Source organism: Ailuropoda melanoleuca, chromosome 2, assembly GCF_002007445.2.
Source record: "Ailuropoda melanoleuca isolate Jingjing chromosome 2, ASM200744v2, whole genome shotgun sequence".
NCBI lineage: Eukaryota > Metazoa > Chordata > Mammalia > Carnivora > Ursidae > Ailuropoda > Ailuropoda melanoleuca.
Window position 1 is genome coordinate 126958637 of NC_048219.1, and position 5981 is coordinate 126964617.

The window sequence follows — 5981 nt, forward strand, 5'->3', positions numbered from 1 at the left end:
AAAAAAAAAAAAAGAAGACAATGATTTGTGGGGCATGGAGGGAATTTCCTTGGGATGTTTTGCACATCCTTGGATTGGAGGCCCTTTAAAAGACGTAGGTTCTTAGGGTCCCATATAAAATAAAACATCACCTGTTAAAACTTGAATGATGTATGCTTCCATATATATTCAATACCCCATAGCAGTCAACACTAATTGCTGACCATTTAGAATGTAAAGTCTCTGAAAGTAAGCTATTCCTGTCTTATCCTAAGGGACCTGAGAATCAACTGGCAAGAAAGAGCCTTCAAAATTTATCTTACGCTGTCCTCCCCATGACTCCAGCAGAAACGTACCTCACCCATCAAAAGACTGGTAATTTGGCTTATGGGGATGAATATCTTACAGTCTCACTTGGTACAAAATTCACATGAGCCATCCATTACGCCTCCAATTGTATTTATTGTGAATGACTGTCTAAAGCTTTCACACTGTGCTGCGAGGGGAGATCCAGTCGGGTTCTCCAGTGGTGCTTCAGTGGGCATTGGGCTTGAAGGGGTGGTGAGCCAGCAGAGCTCCTTGTGACTTTCTTTGGCGAGAGGAGTTCCACTTCATGAAATTGCATTTGACAAGCATATTGTGGGTACTGAAATAAAAGTTAACATGTCAATATATAAAGAAATATCTGCTTTGGTTCAATTTGTAGGCTGAGGGATATACACAGGGCTATTTTTGGTGCAGACCACTCTACAGAGCCTGATTTCTTTTAAACATTTGAAATTTCAAATGTTGCTTCAAATTTCAGAATTTGAAAGTTCAGAAAATACAGCAAGAGCAAAGTTTGATCCTGGTTTAGGGGATTGCATATAATTTGGAAGGCCCTGTTAAGACTATAACACAGAATTAGGGGTGCCTGGGGGGCTCAGTTGGTTAAGCGGCTGCCTTCGGCTCAGGTCATGATTCCAGGGTCCTGGGATTGAGCCCCACATCAGGCTCCCTACTCAGCAGGGAGCCTGCTTCTCCCTCTCCCTCGACCTGCTGCTCTGCCTACTTGTGTAGTCTCTCTCTTTAAAATAAGTAAATAAATAGACAAAATCTTAAAAAGAAACAAAAGAATATAACACAGAATTACAAAAAACAAAATTCCTAGGGCCTCTGCCAAATCGTTCCAAGGGCCCATGGAACTGAGAGGTCCTGAAACTCCATTAGCTTTGTAGTAAAACTTGCTTTAAGATACAGAAAGAAGGAATGTTAATATGAGTCTGTGTCTTTTAACATGCACTTTATTGATGACAATTCCAGGAAAACAGGACAGCTCTGCAAAAGCAACCAGATTTAATTTTTTTTTTAAATCTAAAGATTAGAGGAGGAAATTCAAAACACGAAATATATTTTTAAATGACCATAAGTCGTAAGTCATAGCTAATTGTTGAGGAATTACATGAAAGAGGAGGGGAAATGTCCAAATGATATCACATACTGGTGAAAACAAGAACAGATTTAAGGATTTGGTATCTATGCTATGATAATGTCACAAGGTCTGTTTCAAGGTCTGATACTGTTAGAATTCACCGAAATAAGGGCAGGAAAAGAAAAGCAACCCAGTCCATGACATCCTGATTTGATGAAAGTATCTAAACTCAGTATCTTTGGAGCTTCCAATTTCTGAGCCTTCTATAATATCACTAGATACTATTTTATAAATTCAGATTTTTGTTATCTAAATGAGGTATAAACTAGAAATGGTAAAAGTGACATCCTAATTATCTTATGGCTCAGGGTGGTTTATTTTATTCATAATCATGGTAGGTGAAATAACCTTGTTCCTTTATTATCTTAATTAATATTTATTGAGTACTTAGTTTCTACCAAACACTTTACATACATTATTTCAATCCAACCTCACATTGGTCAAGGATGTAGGTACTTCTATTGTCCCACTTTACAGATGAGGACACTGAGGGACTGAGAGGTTAAATATTCACCTGTCTCAGGGACTTGAACTGTCTGACCTCAGTGCCTACATTCTATATTCAGGGCTAGGATGCTACATTATTAACAAGGCAACTACTAATTGATAGTGTATTAGTCAGCGAAGGCTGTCATGACAAAATACTAAGGACTGAGTGGCTTAAATCACAAGTTTATGTTCTCACAGTTTTGGAGACTGGAAGTCCAAGATCAAGGTGGTGTCAGGGTTGATCAAGGTGTCTGGTGAGCGCTCTCCCCTGGGGTTGCAGATGACTGCTTTCACATGACCTCTCCTCCGTGCCTGCACAGAAAGAGAGAGAACTCTCTGGTCTCTCCCCTTATAAGGACATTCATCCTATCATATTAGGGCTCCATCCTTATGACCCCTTTTAACCTTAATCACCTCCTTAGAGGCCCCATCTTCAAATATAGCTACACTGATGGTCGGAGCTTCATGTATACATTTTGAGGGGACACAAACACTCAGTCCAGGATAGATAATATCACCTTAGTTTTCACAAAACAGCTATTCTCCAAATTAATTACATCTTGGTGAATTGTATAAGAATGACCGTTTGCTTCCTCCAGCTCACATGGAGGCTACAACTTCCATCCAACCAACCTTCCCCTCCAGAACACGTCCACTGTCCTGGAATCAGAGCTCCACCTGCTGACAGCTGGGGACACTGTGACCACATGATCTCAACCCGCTCATCTTCTTATACCTTTTCCAGCAGGGAGCAGGAAGAGATGTGGAGCCCTGAGGACACTCTTTTCGCCTATTTCCCTTTATCTTTTACTTCTCACAGTTCTGACAGTTCCATCTCAGATAATATTTCTAACATAAATTCATACACTCTACCCCACTTTTCTACTTCCTTGTACTCCAGCTTTTTTTTTTTTTTTTTAAGATTCCATTTATTTATTAGAGAGAGAGAGACAGAGAGAAAGGGAGAGCCTGCTTGCAAGCAGGGGCAGGAAGCAGAGGGGAAAGGAGAGGGACAAGCAGACTCTGTGCCAAGTGTGGAGCCCAACTAGGGGCTCAGGGCTCGATCCCACGACCCTGAGATCATAACCTGAGCTGAAATCAAGAGTCGGTTGCTCAACCAACTGAGCCACCCTTGTTAGCTTTTTTTTTTTTTTTAAAGAAAAGTATCATTTCCTGTATTCATTTTACCTGTGACTCATAAAATAAGTAAAACAAATCAGAACAAAATACAACATGGACACTAATTATGACGGACAAGGGAATCGTCTTTACTGAGGATAGATTACCTCAAGGAAGAGTAAGGATCTAGAGTCAGACAAAAGGCCTCCAAACAGAAAGACTCAGAATTCTTCTTCAACTCAGTGACATTTCTTGTGTTCTCACTAGCTAGGGTAGCTGTTGGTGGAGATGCTGATTAGATATGCACTAAGGGATGTTCTAACATCCTGAGATCTGGGGACTCTGAGACAGTCACATCATCTCGTCTCAGCCTCATATTTTTCCTCTGTGAAATGAAAGGTTGCATTAAATGACCCTGAATATCCTTCTAGGTGTAAAACCCAATGTTTCTCAGCCATGTGGATCTCAGGGCAGGCTTCTGCGGCTCTCCATTGGTTCTCTCCTCTGACAGGTTCCTTTGTAGAGAAGAAGTTTGGGGAGCAGGTGTTAATTGTCCCAGGAGCAGATTCAGAGTTTGGGAGTAGGACAGATGAAGAGGCCGGGGTGAAGCTGAAACCTTCAACATTCTTTCCCATCTGGTAACATCTTGCCTTGCTGCCTTTCACTTCCCTCTTGAAATAGTCTCCTTTCTTGTCTCCTATGAAACTAAACTTTTTGGTTGTATTTGAGCATTCTGTCCGCTTTCTCAAGGACTTGTCTTTTACCCCTCAACCCTTAAATAAGAAATTCTTCAGAGTTTTGTCCTTAGGTTTATATTTTCCGCCCTGCATACTTGTGCAGTAAACTCTGATCCTTCACATTCTCAAGTCAGACCATTAAAATGAGGTTTTATTGGTGGGCTGAGAGTAGGCTCTGCCAGTTGACCCCCCTCCCAGGCACTGAGTGGGCAAACCCTACCAGCCTTCCTAGATGGGTACCTCTGGATCCAGTCAGGGAGCAAATCCCCATGATTTTAACTCTGCAAAGCCTTTTAAATCTTTTGTTCCCTATCCTAATTCTTATTAGGTCTATGCAACTTTTCAAGGGAACTTGGCAAACACTCTGAACAATATCCGGGCTTCCAGTTAGCATCATAGGCTATTCTTAGAGGTCCCACCCTCAAACTGCTATGGTCATGTGAGTCTTTCTCACGAGCTGTCAGTGTTCTGTGCTGCCTGCCCCCCTGTCACTATAGTTGGCCACAACCCTTAGCATGGCTTTGAAGGCGACTCATAACCTGATTCCAAACTAACTTTCCAGAGCCTCATCTCATACTGCTCCTTTAACCCAGCCCAACCACCAGCAATGGACTCCATGCCAGTCCTGAGAAAGCCCCTGTTCTCCTAGCTGGATGCCATTCGTGCTGTTCCTTGCATCCAGAAGTTAGAAGTTAGTTATCAAAGTTAGAACAAATCTTATTTTCTGTGTAGATTTTCTTCAATTGCAAAATTGCCAGATTCTCTGTCTTTTGAATTTCCTATAACTTTTAACATTTTTCCCCTTAAGAGAGTAATTGATGTCCATGGATTAAGAAGCTGTGGTCCATATATACAATGGAATATTACTCAGCTATCAGAAAGAACGAATTCTCAACATTTGCTGCAACATGGACGGCACTGGAGGAGATAATGCTAAGTGAAATAAGTCAAGCAGAGAAAGACAATTATCATATGATTTCTCTCATCTATGGAACATAAGAACTAGGATGATCGGTAGGGGAAGAAAGGGATAAAGAAAAGGGGGGTAATCAGAAGGGGGAATGAAACATGAGAGACTATGGACTATGAGAAACAAACTGAAGACTTCAGAGGGGAGGGGGTGGGGGAATGGGATAGACTGGTGATGGGTAGTAAGGAGGGCACGTATTGCATGGTGCACTGGGTGTTATACGCAACTAATGAAGCATCAAACTTTACATCGGAATCTGGGGATGTACTGTATGGTGATTAACATAATATAATAACATAAAAAAAAAGAAGAATACAGCAGAGAGACTAGCAAAACAATAAAAAAAAAAAAGAGTAATTGATGTCCAAAACAGAACTTTTAGAAAATAAAGAAAAACAATGGATAGGGACAAAAACTTTTCAGAAAAAAGATTGTTCACATTTGGATGTGCATATGCAGTTTCAATGTTTTCCAAGCATATTTGTATGCAAAAGTAGTATACATTTGCATTTTTAATCTGCTTAGATTACTTTTGTATATATCCTCTAAATTTTTTCTTAAACGATGTTCTTAATAATATGATATTCGATAACCCTTTAGCCTTTAAAAATCCTCTTAACGTCAACATTGACAACATTCTGCTTTGTACCCTTATTCTATTCTAAGTCTATTTTATGTACTAAAATTTTATATTTGTGATGCTAGAACTCATACATCAGGATATCCTAAATACTCCTACCTTATATAATTATTTGCGTATTGGACATTGACTAAATTAACTGGCTTAATCCCAGAGAGTGAATATTGGGATGTTCACCCTTGTGATCAGTAATTGAACATAACCGCTCTTCTAGAAATCTAAGTTCTTAGAAAAGTTACCTCTACTTATCTACCCTCCCAAGTACCTCGCTCCTCTCTCTGGCATCAATGTTTTGGTCCCAATATTATATTAAGGCCTCTTTTATAACACTTCCAGGTGAGAATTTTTATACAGTCAAAATGGCACTAGGGAAAGCCAAAATATAAGCAAAATCTCCTGACAAATAATGGACAATTTTTGTATTTATTTGAATAAGGATTTTCTTTCATATTAGGCCATTTTTTTACCAGTAAAGATGCACAATAGTTATGTAATAACTGGGACAAGAACTGAGACCTCATTCACTGTAAGTTTTGGTTTTAGCCAGTTTAAAACTACATTGTTTAATTCCTGCTT